Source organism: Polypterus senegalus, chromosome 15 (genome assembly GCF_016835505.1).
Source record: "Polypterus senegalus isolate Bchr_013 chromosome 15, ASM1683550v1, whole genome shotgun sequence".
NCBI lineage: Eukaryota > Metazoa > Chordata > Cladistia > Polypteriformes > Polypteridae > Polypterus > Polypterus senegalus.
In genome coordinates this window covers 21,067,317-21,082,500 of record NC_053168.1, presented here as the reverse complement: position 1 = coordinate 21,082,500, position 15,184 = coordinate 21,067,317, and the positions used below count along the sequence as shown (strand labels likewise).

The 15,184-nt window shown below is 44.4% G+C and overlaps 1 protein-coding gene across 5 annotated transcripts in view; it reads right to left on the bottom strand.

The window, feature by feature from the left end:
* LOC120515930 (plectin-like) overlaps nt 1-15,184 on the bottom strand; it is a 618,214-nt gene that overhangs the window by 221,885 nt on the left and 381,145 nt on the right. The gene's annotated exons all lie outside the window — the stretch shown is intronic.

The following is a 15,184-nucleotide window of genomic DNA, read 5'->3' as shown; positions in this document are numbered from 1 at the left end:
CTAAGCAGAGTTAAGGTTACGCCCCGAGGCAGACGCGTGAGTGAGGAGGGTCCCGTAGCCCGATGAGTCTCTCTCAGATTTGCGCTAATAAATCGGTACCTCAAGCAAACTATGATACTTAGCACAATGAGCAAATTATAGAAAAAACCCAACCTAAATCCATTAAGTAGTTCTCTCGTGAAAAGCAGACAGACATACAAACAGGTCTAAAAAACTATAAGAAATTTTGTGCTTGGACCATGACATTTTTAAAACCGTTTCTTAGCGAGCACCTATGGGTCAAAGGTAACCTACATTCCAAATTTCAAGTCCCAAGTCCTCCTCTTTCGGGAGATTCCGTGATGAGTGAGTCAGTGGTATTTGGCTTTTATACTGTATATATAGATATATATATCGTAATAATATGAAAGGGCTGCAGTACCACCCTGATGATCCACTATAAGTAAAGGTTAGTGCAAAACAAAAAAACACTCAATATTTTGTTGAAATGTTTTCTCAGACTCAAGTTCATTATAGTACTAACTCCAAGATGGCTAAACTGCCAGTCATATCGTTTCCAGACAGGAAGGGGCGGGTCCAGGAGGCTGGACAATGGAAGTGACATCAACGGTGGAACTGCACTAGGAAGACAACTTCAGGGCTTATCCAGCAGTAATTCCACTCTGAGCCACAGGTTGCTGTTCCACATAAAGCCTCTCTGCTGAACGGAGGATTGACAGACTCAACACCAATCACACCACTTCCGCTTTCTGACCTCCTGAACCACCTCTTCCGCTCTGCAGAACTGAAAATCGGCACCTCCACCATCTTGGAATCAGTTGATGATAGACTCACCACCACATTTACGGTGTGTTTTCATTTTCAATATTTCAAATATATAGGGATCACCTTTGGGTGCCCCAGCCATCTATAATCTCTTGTATTTATTCAGTATATACAGTATATAAGGACGTATTATTAGTAGTTGTATCGCTGTTGTCACCTGGGTTAGAGTACAGTGAAATTACTACATTCAAGACTGACCACCATGGGATGTGGGAAGTAAACTGGAGTGCCAGGAGTAAAATTCATCTAAGATGAGGAGATGTGTAAAATCCACATGATTTGAACCCTGGAGGTGTAGTGTGACAGTGCTGTCCAGTGCACCACATATACAATAGAGCAGGGGTGGGCAAAGTCATTCCTGGAGGGCCGCAGTGGCAGCGGGTATTTGTTCCAACCCAGCTGCTTAATTAGAAAACAATCCTTGCCAATAATTTCATTTCATGGCTTGTTCGTGCTTTAACTCTGCTATGTCAAGTCATTCTCATATCCTTGATTTTATTTCCATTCTAAGCATATCACCCAAATACTTTGAAGTGTAAAACGAATCAATCCTTCACTTTTTTCTCTTCTCTTTCCTTCCAAGTATTTAATTAAACCAAACAGTGCACGATAAATACACCCAGGTGTGAAGGGTAACAAACAAAATGGATAACTGCTGGTTTCTTTTGTCATTTGCATCTAATTGCTACTAAGGAGCACTTAAAAACCAAGACTGCAGTTGTTTAAGACTTAAATAAGCAATAAGGGTTCAAAATCTTAATGAGGGAGAGAACTAAAATGAAGCAGAAGTGTTTCTAGTGCAATAAGTGCTTCTTATTAAGCAATTGGGTTGGAACAAAAACCTGCAGCCACTGCGGCCCTCCAGGAATGACTTTGCCCACCCCTGCAATAGAGAGAGATACCTCCATGTATACTTCCATCCATTATTAAATACACTCCACTTGACCAACTTCTGGGTTGAAGGGTTACTAACTCTGGGCACACTGCTGGAAGCCGCCTTGGACAGGACACTAGGGGTACTATACCACCACATGGCACAGTCACGTTTACAACTCACACTTTATAAAAATGATGCTTGTAACATGGTAATTATTCTGATTGTACTTATGGTAATTTCATTAAGACACAAGACTGCCTAGTATAGTGCCGTAAAGAGGCTTGGTCCTTCTAAGGTCTACGCTGGATATGAGCAACACCCGGATTGTCAATAAGGAGAGAGATGTGGTGGTTTGTGGTAAACAGCAGCTGTATAAGATGTGCTCTTGTTCAAATATGTGCTCAGAAACACCTGGGCAAATTCAGTAAGAGAGCAGCACACATTATCAAGAGAGAGCGTTAGCTTAGAAATGTCCAGCGTCCACCATCGTGACAGCAGGGGACGCTTAGCTACAGTACATTTAAACAGCGATGTCCCAAAGCTGAAGTGTTCTACTTGTCAGACTTCCACTTTTATTTCTCACGTCATGCTTGAGCTCTACTAAGAACTAGGCAGTGTGGCATAGTGGTTAAGGCTGCAGGCGTCCAATCCTTGCTACTGACACTGTGTGACCCCGAGTAAGTCACTTCACCTGCCTGTGCTCCAATTGGGAACACAAAAGAAATGCAACTAACTCTGTCTCAGCTAGGCGGCATGGTGGTGCAGTGGGTAGCGCTGCTGCCTCGCAGTTAGGAGACCCAGGTTCACTTCCTGGGTCCTCCCTGCGTGGAGTTTGCATGTTCGCCCCGTCTCTGTGTGGATTTCCTCCCACAGTCCAAATACATGCAGGTGAGGTGCATTGGCGATCCTAAATTTTCCCGTGTGTGCCCTGCAGTGGACTGGCACCCTGCCTGGGGTTTGTTTCCTGCCTTGCGCCCTGTGTTGGCTGGGATTGGCTCCAGCAGACCCCCATTCTACTGACCCTGTAGTTAGGATATAGCAGGTTGGATACTGGATGGATGGATGCATCTCAGCTGTTCTAAGTCACCTTGAACAAAGACGTCAGGAAAATATAAATACAGTTTGTTGTTGAAAATTGTATCAGCACTCTAATGAATATAAAATACAGTAAATTTAACATTAGTTAAAGAAGAAACAGCCAGCTTTTGAACCGTACAGATCACCATATTTAAATATAACAATTCCAGGCAACGGTACATGAAGTATATCTTAGAAATTGGGGATGACAATATGGTATTAGTGCACGGCCAGGAATGGCACTCAGCATCTGGCAGTGGGGAAGTTCAGGGAACTGTTGAAAAACAGCCCTGGAGACGGGAAGACCAGAAGACTGAGGACAGGAGAGACCTGGAGAGCAGAAATAAGAGCAGACGAGGAGCTGCACAAAGACCCTGCCACTGGTCAGCCATATTCACCCACTCAGCCACACCCTAGCCCACAAGAACAGTTCTCTTAAAAACACACGGCTTGACATTTAGTTTTATTACTTCACAATTTACTCCAGATATTATGTTATCTTGCTTTCTTATAGAGCATATACTGCATGGGTGTTGTCCAGAAATAAGAATGAAAGATAAGCTTACAAAGAAAATGCTCAGAATGTATTAATAGAAGTCTTAACTGATTTTTGCACATAATCACCCAGTCAATCAACACATTTCTGTCGACTCAGAATTAGCTACTCTGTGTCCTCAGGCAACCAACTGCATTTTATACTTCAGCCTCGGAGTCAGTACTGGAAAAATGGCTGAAATCACTGGGCATAGAGACTGGGGTGCCTACTTTGAAGTTTCCCAGTTCTTGTGTAAGGAGCCCTGTGTGTGCTCACTCATTCTGTTTCAATTCAACTCGACGCCATTATACTCTACACTGTGAGGCCGTGGTCTTGACAATGTAGTCCTGCCTGCATGGAGTTTACATGTTCTTCCTGAGTGTGAGAGGGTTTTCTTTCCATACCCCTAATGATGTGTGTGTGTGTTTATGTTTGGTTTATTGTCAGTTCCAAAGTGGCAAAGTGTGTGCCAAAGCAGACTGGTACCCTACACTGCATTGGTTCAAGGCCTGTGCCCAATGCTGCTCGTATAGGCTTCAGCCTGTCTCTGATCCTGAGAATAGACAGATAAATATGAAAGGAGATAGATAGATAGATAGATAGATAGATAGATAGATAGATAGATAGATAGATAGATAGATAGATAGATAGATAGATAGATAGATATATAAGGCACTATATGATAGATAGATAGATAGATAGATAGATAGATAGATAGATAGATAGATAGATAGATAGATAGATAGATAGATAGATAGATAGATAGATAGATAGAATTTTATTTGCGGAGTAATTTGTTGGCTGAAAGTCCTCAGTGTTGTTGTGTCACACAGAGGGTGTGCAGTGTTGTTTATAATGGCGCTCAGTTTTGTCTTCATTCTCTCCTTTTTTTATGACCCCCAGGTGGTCCAGAGTGTGCCCTTAACTGAACCCACTCTTTCATTTATCTTGTTGATTTGATGAGCCTCTCTTGAAGTGATGTTACCCAGCAAACCACAGCACAGAAAATTGCACTGGCCATCACAGAATTCTAGAAGATGTAAAGGATATCACTACCAACGTTTAAGGAACGGAGTCTTCTAAGAAAAAAGAGCCTGCTCTGATCTTTCTTCTCTAGATCCTCTTTGTTCCAGGACCAGTCCAACCTGTCATTAATGTGGACCCCTAATACTTGTAGGAATGCACCACCTTTACATCTGCTTCTTGAATAGTAATCAGACAGGGAAGCTCTTTGGTGTAGAAAATGTTTCTCTGCTGTTGTTAAGTTACAGACGATTCTTTCAAAGTCCTCTACCTGACTCCTGTCCTCTGTGTCATCCCCCTTGTCAATACACCCCATAAGTGCAGAGTGTGATAGTACGTATACCATACAGCACAATGACAATTCCCACTGGTCCAGAACCATTTGAAATGTAGTTAAAGGTACAGGAAACACATCACTAAACAGAGTGATGGCAGCCAACAACAGCCCTACTTATCAATAAAATGTAAAGAGAAATAAAAAATAAATATATAGAAATGTCCTGCGGTGGGCTGGCGCCCTGCCTGGGGTTTGTTTCCTGCCTTGCGCCTGTGTTGGCTGGGATGGGCTCCAGCAGACCTCCGTGACCCTTTAGTTAGGATATAGCGGGTTGGCTAATGGATGAATGGATAGATAGAAATGTCAAATGTAAAAATGGAACAAGTCAGAAAGAGTCAGTAACAACCAGGCAATACAAGTAGGTGAAGTGCAGAATGGTGGCTAGTAGTGAATCATCAGTCATCATTAACTCACACTAACTTACGGTCTTTTCGGGATTACAGTGACAGCCGAGCACGTGCGACCCCAAGTTGGATGACTTTGTGTGTTCAGTGTCACGATTTCTACTGTGGCAAAGCCTGACAAGCAGCGTGTTGAGCAGGAATCCCTCCAATCACAACTTTAATGTGAATGCTTCTCTGTCTTCAACATGGGGTCCACACAGGGGAGGCTGTGTTTCACTAACACGCAACATAACAAAAGAATATGATCAGAGAGATGCAGATGATATTATTTATCTGGAATTTCACAAGGCTTTTGATGAGGTGCCACATGAGAGGTTGGGTATCAGACATAAAAGAGGTGGGAGTTCAGGGTGGGGTGTGTAGACAAGTGCGGAATTGGCTCAGACACAGGAAACAGAGGGTGCTGGTGTGAGGTACCTCATCAGAATCAGGCGATGCCATGTTACTATACATGAATGATCTGGACAGGAATAGATATAACAAGCTGGTTAGGGTTACAAATGATAGCACGCCAAGTGGAATGCCAGGTAATTTAGAGTCAGCTGAATCATTACAGGTGGACTTGGAAAGATTGGTGGCAGATGAAATTTAACACAGGCAGTGTGGTGTAGTGCTTAAGGCTTTGGACTTTAAACCCTGAGGTTGTGGAATCAAATTCCGCTACTGAAATGGTGTGACCACGAGCAGGACACTTCACCTGCCTGGGCTCAACGTAACTAATTGTATCTCAAATGTTGTCGGTTGCCTTAAATAACGGTATCAACCAAATAAGTAAATGTCAATGTGAGTAAATATAAGGTGTTGCAGGTATGAAGTAAAAATGTGAGGTTTCAATACACATTGGGAGGCCTGAAAGTTGAAAGTGCCCCTTCATGAGAAGGATTTAGGAGTCGTGGTGGACTCGACACTATCGACTGCCAGACAGAGTTCAGAAGGCATTAAGAAGACTAACAGAATGTCAGGTTATATAGCGCCTTGATGTGTGGAGTACAAGTCACAGGAGGTTCTGCTCAAGCTTTATAACACACTGGTGAGGCCTCATCTGGAGTACTGGGTGCAGTTTGGGCTACAAAAAGGACATAGCAGCACTAGGAAAGGTCCAGAGAAGAGCAACTAGGCTGACTCCAATGGCTGCAGGGGATGAGTTAGGAGGAAAGATTAAAAGAGCTGAGCCTTTACAGTTTAAACAAAAGAAGATTAAGAGCAGACATGATTGAAGTGTTTAAAATTATGAAGGGAATTAGTACAGTGGATCGAGACTGTTATTTTAAAATGAGTTCATCAGGGACACAGATGGAAAGTCGTTAAGGGTAAATTTCGCACAAACATGAGGAAGTTTTTCTTCACACAAAGAACCACAGACATGTGGAATAAGTGACCAAGTAGAGTGGTAGACAGTAGGACTTTAGGGACCTTCAAAACTCGACTTGATGTTACTTTGGAGAAATGAGGTGATTAGGATAGGCGAGCTTTGCTGGGCTGAATGGCCCGCTCTTGTCAAAATGTTTCTAATGTTGTCATGTTTTTACTGCCAGCCAGCGATTCTGATATTTTCCGCCTGTTTGTTCTTTCATTCATTTTCTGATCCTACATACTCATCTTCTTATACCAAAAAAATTTTGCATTATTGATTGTTTTTGATGTGGGAAGAAACTTGAAGATTTAGGCAAACATCACACAGGTAGAGAGAGTGGCCAGGTTGGGACATGAACCCCAGTTTAGGAAGGCCAGCATGCTACTGGCTAGACTCCCACTGGCTATCATCTCATTTGAATCTTCAATCACGAATTCTGTTTCCTCAGCTATGAGGGCATCCAGCAGATCTGAAACACGTCTTGAAGCTGTCAGCCCCCATAATTCCACAAGAGCTCTCTACTGGCACTGAAACGTATAGATATGTGTAAGCAACAAAGGTGTGGATAGTAAGATTTACAATTAATTTAACAATGAAGAACACAGAAATTTACATTTATTTGTTTAGCAGGTGCTTTTATCCAAAGCAACTTACAAAAGAGATGAACACAATTCAGTAAACTTTAGTCTGGGGGACTGTTTGGGAACAAGAGTGACAGGACAAGGTGACAATATTGATCATCACAAGTGAAGAGCTTTAACCCAAAGAGAACACACTTTGGCTGAGTTCACCTTTGCTCAGATACACGACAGTTAGGCAGAAGACGAGGGTCTTCCAACGCGTCTTAAACACATTCAGGGAGTTGGCAGTTTGAACAAGGGGGGCCATCTCAATCCACATTAAAAGTGTCTGGATTGAGATTTGGTGCCACACAGAGGTGGCATCACCAGACCTGAGAGGGCAAGAAGCAGCACAGGACCTCACGAGTGCCCTGACTCACTGACTACTACGTTAGCAAACATCAAGCATTTGAATTTATACATAAAAGACCACTATAAGATCTGGAGAAAGCTGCTATATTAAACCGGAAGTGTAAAACGAAAGCCCAGTATTTAATTTATCGTCACTTCATTGTTCATCCATTTGCTTTTCAAGCTGCTTTAAGAGTTCCCCAGTGCCAACTGAACAAGCTGCTTTACTTGCTAAGCCAGGTACCGACAATACACAGGGTGCCAGTCCCTCACTAAGGGCACACATATTCAAGTCAAGTCAAATTGGGGAGCATGGACTGGTACAGCACGTTGCCACACCCACTACACGACCAAACATCCCGGTTGGCAACCCCCCCAGGTAGACACACGGTCCAGTCCCACCCTCCGGAAATGAGGATATTGTGCCAGTTTAAAATTACCAATTAACATAACCAACCTGTAAACCTTTGGGCTGTGGAAGGAAAACCAGAGCACCAGGAGAACGTGAACAATCCACACTGGAGCTGTTGAGGCGGCTGTGCCAACTACTGTGCCAACGACATTACTTGATTATTATGAGTGAATTTATTCTTCAGTGACTCAAAGTCAGCCTACCAGCCTTTAGTGGAAGGCATTGAGTTTGAAAAATGAGCAAATAACTTAGGAGTTTACCTGTAAAAAACCCCAAAGTTTCTCCAAAGCTGTCAAAATGAGCACTCCTTGACATGTTCATTCACGGTGAAATCATTTAAACCGTTAAAACCGCAGACATGCCCATCCCTAACTGACATAATTAATTTTCTAGCCACTAATTGCCATGTAATTGTAAAATGTCTGCGCTCTGCGGCATCTAAAACTTACCAGCCTGGATGTAAAAGGGCGAGGGCTCCTAGGAGGTATGGGAGGGTATAAGAGATTAGGTACTCGGACGTCCACCAGTTAATGTTCTTTCAAGAACATCATTGGTTTTGCTCAGCCATGTTGAATTTCCAAACAACAGTTTGTTTTTTCCCAGCTTATTTATACCCAGTGTAGGTGGAGAACGGGCATCCCAGATGAGACGGGGATGAAGCCATTACCTGTACGTGAGGCCAGAGCAACGACGCAGATGGATTGGCCGGCAGGACAAATAAATAACTTTGCACCCAGCCGGTGTAAATTAATGGAAGGACTGGGAATAGCCATAAGTCAGGAGCGGTTCAATCTCCCGAACAGTAGGTGGCAGTGGTCCTTGCATTGGAAGCCAGTCAGGACACCCGCATGGCTTCTTGGGAGTCAGGAAGTGCAGCCCTGTCGGAGTGTCTGTGTATCGTTAAGGGGCACTGTTGAGGGAGGACCCCCCACACACACACACACACACACACACACACACACACACACTTTCTTTATGATTCCTAGAAGATACAGCATGACATCGGAAGCATCAAAGAGGAGCCCACTGCCACACACGGACACTCAACACTCAGCAGAAGAGAGAAAGAGGAAGAATTATTGGTTTCTTGTTCAGGTATTGTATACTTGCGGCTTATTGTTAGAAGAGGAGTTCATTGGAAGGTGCTTTGTGGAATAAAACCCCTTTATTTGATTTAAATATACTGTGGGCTGTACTGCTGTGTCTGTGGTTTGGGGCTCCCTGGTGCCCCCCAGTGGCTACGTCATGCAACACTGGGCACTTTCTTTGGTTAGTATAACACTGTATAATATGAAGAACCGAATGAATGGTGAAAACTGGGGATCTGAAAGACTCAGGTCGTGTTCTCACTGCCACCAGGATTATCTTTGGCACCCTGTGACAGCGAAGTGAACAAAGCAGTTCTGAGCAGCAGACAGAGTAAATAAAATACACATCTATCTATCCATGTTACACGCCTAATATAATCTCTTATAAAAAAACAGTGCCATTGAAAATGTGACTGGGCATAAAGAGCTGAAGGCTGCCAGCTCGACATTTGCTATGCAAATGATTGCCGGTGAACTCGCCTAACACGCTGGGATGGGCTGGCACTCGTTCTCCGTGCCACTGGGACTGAAACTGACTGAAGAAGGCCGACATTCCTTTATCATCCATTAGGAGTCTTTCAGCCAGCACATTCAATGAGCCGCGGCCGCTTGCTCAGCCCACTGATCATATCTGGCAGTGTTTAGCTAACCATCCATCCATTATCCAACCTGCTATATCCTAACTATAGGGTCACTGGGGTCTGTTGGAGCCAATCTCAGCCAACACAGGGCAAAAGGCAGGGAATAAATCCCGGGCAGGGCGCCAGCCCACCGCAGGACACACACACAAACACCAAGGACAATTTAGAATCGCCAATGCGCCAAACCTGCCTGTGTTTGGACTGTGGGAGGAAACCCACGCATACACGGGGAGAACATGCAAACTCCACGAAGCGAAGCGAACCCAGGTCTCCTATAACTGCACCACCGTGCCGCCCTAACCAAGAGCAGGCAGCTTCTATTTACTTTGACTTATTTGGCTGATGCCTTTATCCAAGGCAACTTACAACACTTATGATACAATCTCTTTTGGTCTTTTGGAGAACAGGCAGGTCAAGACACACAGTGTCAGTAGCAGGATTTGAACCCACAAACTCGGGGTCTGAAGCCCAAAGCCTATTATAAAGCCTTGAGCACCACACCACACACTGCCATGCGGCTTCCATTTTAGGATTAAAGGCCCGCCAAGGACTATCAGTTCATTTCATCAGGGAGCAAAGCTTTTAGATTCGTGCAGATTAGGTAAATTAGCAACTCCAGATACAAGCAGGAGGAGGGCCGCTGCCCCACACAAACCCCTCGGGGGCCGACATTAGCCCACGCCTGCATTGTTGATAAAGTAGGATTGGCCGCTTATCAAAAAAAGAAAAAAGCAGAGAAACAGGTAGAATACGTGAACAGAGCCTAGGGACTTTGTCCTAATCTGCTGTTGCTGAAGATGGTGAGACTTAAACAAACCAAAAAAAATCATCAAGAAGGCACCTTAGAGGCGTTCTTACACATTCTTAAAAGAAACTAAAAATGACAGGCTGTGTGTGTTGAAAGGCCTCTTATTTCTTTAAATCAAAGCGCTGTCAATATTTGCTGTCGTAAAGCCACACATTCCTCCCTAACAGGAATGGTTTGTTCCCTGACTGACTGCCACACGCTTTTTGACACATCAGCAAAAGTTTTAAACAATGACAGTAATGTCAGCATGCGGGCTGAAACCAAACGCAGCTCTTCAAATGTGAAACTGGGACTGACGATGAATAAAATTCATTATCTTTTGCTTGTCAATTGTTTTCCTGAAGTTATGCTGATGAATGTCACTAATCCTTCCATTTCTCTGCTAACAACAAAAACCAGACGAGCGAGCGCAAGGCAGCCTCTTGTTTATCTCCACCTGGCAGTTTTATTACAAGGCCTGCACCTCATTTGGGCCGCAGGGTCAGTTCTTCTGCAGGTTCGATTCATTGCACGAAACTTCTTACGAGATTCCAAGTTCAGAATTACCAGATATCTGGGTTGGGTTTCTGGGTCCAGATTTTAAATATCCGTCAATCCATCCATTTTCTTAACCCACTTATCATGAGCAGGGTTACGGGGAAAACCTGGCGTCTAATCCAACAAGCAAGGCAGGAACGATCCCTTGTGATGTGATCACACACACACACACACAAGGGCCATTTAACAACGCCAATTCACCTAACCTGTCGGAGGAAAAAAAAAATTCTAAACAAACACCCCGAATATATCCAGTGTGTCCTTCTACGTCCATCATCTCGAGGCACTCAGCTGTGTATTAAGCATGCTGTACATTTCTAAAGCAATTTATTCATGCAAGATATGGACCAACTCTGCACAGGACATCAGTCTACATGTGTGGCACTGGGGGCATCTTCCAGGCTTGGGTGAGGTGACACCTCCACCAAAACGGTCTGAATGACTGCAGCCACCAACGCCTCCTTCCATTTCATACCAAGACCAGAAGACGAGTCCCAAGATGATTTTGGACGTCATTTCCGGATTTCATCTGGAGCTCCCACCATTTTTGTATCCTGAGCTATTTTAAAGAATTATGACTCACTTGCAAACCCACCTAGAAGAAGGACATATCCCTAATGGGAAAAATTCTCAAATGAGAAAAAGAAGACTCACAAAGAGCCGGCTAACGCAGTATCTACGTGGGTAAGAGACGGCCACCATTTTCTGTTGGACTTTGATTTCACATTCATTAAACGGGGTGCCTGGATGGACCCTTTACAATCTCCCTCTCACTTCTTGTTTTACCATGCATAGATACACACATAATGTAGCCTGTAGGCGGCGTCACTGAGCCCTAAATCCCCAGACACAATTACACCACCACAGTCCTGGGTTCAAATGAAATTATTTTTATTAAACAAGTACCTTCAACAGGTCTCTTCTCTCAGGTACTGCACTGTACAATTCTTTTTCTTTTTCACACTCTTCCAGGCAGGTGTTGTGGAGAGGCTTTGAAAATACTTTTGGTGCCGCCACATTGCACGTAAGGACCTCCTTAAAATACAGAATCCTTGGCTCTGCAGCCCTCCTCAGAAGCTCCCAAGAAACCCAGCAGGGCCTCCTACCAGAACTACATCTCCCATGTAGCACTGCAGGTGCGTACATTGGGAATCTGCCAGAGTATTGCTGCCATCTGTCTTGTGGGGTAGTATGTGGCCCACTGAGGCAGCTTCCCTGCAACCTTCCATTATAAAGGCCTCACAGCCGGCTAAGGAGTCATCAGTCCAGGCCAGGATGCCAGCAAGCCTGTGTCCTCAATGACAATGTCACTGTGAGCTGGAGTCTATCCTGGTAGCATCAAATACAAGGCAGGAACAGCCCTGGGCTGGACACTAGTCCACTGCAGGACACACACTCACTCCCACTGGGGCCAGTTTAGATTCTCAGGAGCTTCTAGACAAACATCTACACAGGCACAGAGAGAAAGTTCAGACTGGAGACAAACCCATCAGCACTAGCAAATGTACCAACATGACACCCCATTCAGATAAATAGTGATTTTCAGAAATTCCTTATTTTCTTTTCATAATAGGATTTCAGAGGAGCCGAATCCCAGATCCTGCAAATAAAAGTGCAAGGCAGGAACTAACTCTGGATGGGATGGGATGCCGGCCATACCCTGTAGTAGCAGCAGCAGCGGTGACAGTAGTATTGTCACATACAGTGAAACTCCAACCCGCTGAATCTGAACACAGGGTCACGGGGGTCTGCTGGAGCCAATCCCAGCCAACACAGGGCACAAGGCAGGAACCAACCCTGGGCAGGGAGCCAACTCACCGCAACACACACACTAGGGCCAATTTAGAATTGCCAATCTACCTAACCGGCATGTCTTTGGACTGTGGGCGGAAACTGGAGTGCTTGGAGGAAACCCACGCAGACACGGGGAGAACATGCAAACTCCACGCAGGGAGGACCCGGGAAGCGAACCCAAAGTCTCCTAACTGTGAGGCAGCAGCGCTACCACCGCACCACCGTGCCGCCCTACAGTGAAACTCTAACCACATATTCTGATCCCGTCTTTTCCATCGCAGCAATCCCAGATGCTTGACATTTATACATACATAGCACGGGCCAGGGCATCAGGGTGCAGCATGAGATGAGATATGGGGGGAGAAAACCCAACTTTAAATAAGAAACATCCACAGGCTTGAATCGTGGGATCATCACTTGCATCGGTCATTGTTAAGTCTTAATATTGGTTTAATTTTTTGCGACTAACATGTAGAATATGAAGCTTTACCATATCTAAGTACTGTGTTTACTGCTGTACTTTACTTATTTTTAAGTTTATGTTTGATGGCTGGGTTCACTGTGATGTATTTTTACTGTTTCATAATGGTCTCTCTGTAAAACCTGCTGATAAACCAAAACTCCCGCTCGGGCCAATCAAATTGAGTTGAACCCGTGGATAAAGTTGACCTCAGTTTGGAATTGAACCCAGACAGTAACACTAACCACTGCTCAGACTACATGGCGCACCAGCGAAACTGCATCTGGAGAACTGTCACCATGTCACAAGAAGGACATCGCAGCACTTGAAGCTGTGCAGAGGAGAGCAACCAAAAGCATCGCCGGACTTAAGGACGTGTCTTACTGTGACAGACAAGGAGACTGTGTGGGGACCTCATCTAACAGGACTACTGCCTCTATGGAGAGATGATAATGCTGTGATTTAAAGGCAGGTGAGTGAATATGGGATGGACTACTCCAAGATGTAGCAATGAGGCTCTTCAAAATCCTCAAAGGCATTGATGAAGTACACCGAGCAGAATCCTTTCAACTAAACGATGAATCACATACTCAAAGACATCAGCGGAAATGAAGAGGAAGTGTATTTAGGACTGAAACCTGGAAGCACTTCTTTACATAAAGAGTTGTGGGACACTGGAACAAACTAGCGAGCCATGGAGTAGAAGCAGAAACCTTGACAACCTTTAAGAAGGATCTGGATGAGATGTTGGGACAGCTTAGCTATTAGCTAAATCAGGGTTTCATAAACTTTAGTGTTTTTGTTGTAACACACACTTTTTATAATGATCGTCATAAACGATTGTTTGAGTGCAGAGTGGTGTCCCCTGGTCCCTCTTAGAGAATCATGGACAATTAATCCAAAGACTGGCAAACCATCCAAGACCCATTTCTAATGTATACAACAGTAATGTGTGACCCAACAGCAACAACACATAGCTAAACAAAAGGACTTGATGGACTTCATGGTCTCTTCTTGTTTGTCAAATTTCTTATATTCATTACATCGCCGAGTAAACCCATAGGCCAATGAGAAGATTGGAGAGATGGCGCCACTCAGTTACAGTTGTGTAGGCCATATCCCAATCAAACAGTGTCACACAGACTGTTACATACACAGAGACAGTGAGACAGTTTGTAACAGTCAGAGACAGACGACGCTTATACCAGAAGTACAAGTACCACCACCAAGTGTTTCTGGACTACAACTGAAAATGATAATCCGCCATACTTTTCTAGAAATGGAAAACCTTGCTTTCAAATTTCATTAAGGTTGTTAGAACGCCAAACTAATCCAATGCAGGGTCACCGGAGCTCAAAATTCTGCCCTTTAAAATTAAAAATGTCCCAAAGGACAGGATGATCCCACCACTTTTGACACTTCTCCTCTCCTACTGTCTGCTGTGTCCACGTTCTTTTTGACAACTGTGCATACCACCACAAAAAGAAGAGGAAGGCTACGGCCAGCTCAGTTTACACCACAAAAGGCCGACAGGTGTCGGCTCAGCAGAATGTGAGCGATGAGATATGTAGCACGTGTAAAGCATCGGGACGTCTGACCCATAGCAGTGTGTGATTCGGATCAAGGAGTTGTCACCACCTTGTACTGAAGAAGAGCGTCTTTAGCCTTCTGGGCTACTGAAACACTCATTGGAATAGTCTTCTCATTTTCCCACCTAGTTAACATGAGAACATAAGACATTTGACAAACAAGAGGAGACCATTTAGTCCATCAGGCTCGATTATTTATCCTGATATCTCGCCCAGATACTACTTGCAGAGGCGCAGATGAATATGTGGCGGGCACAAGAGCTTCATAATCCGCACTAAAATGGTGCGGCCCAAGACAGTCAAACCACAAGACAGATGTGCCGACTCACACAGCCGGCTCCAGGGCCTCCATTCTAACTACGTAACCCTTCTACCTGCTTAGCACCCGCTGCCAGCAGCTATTGTTTATCCCGGACGTGAGAGATGGCACTTCCTCATGGGACCAGACAATA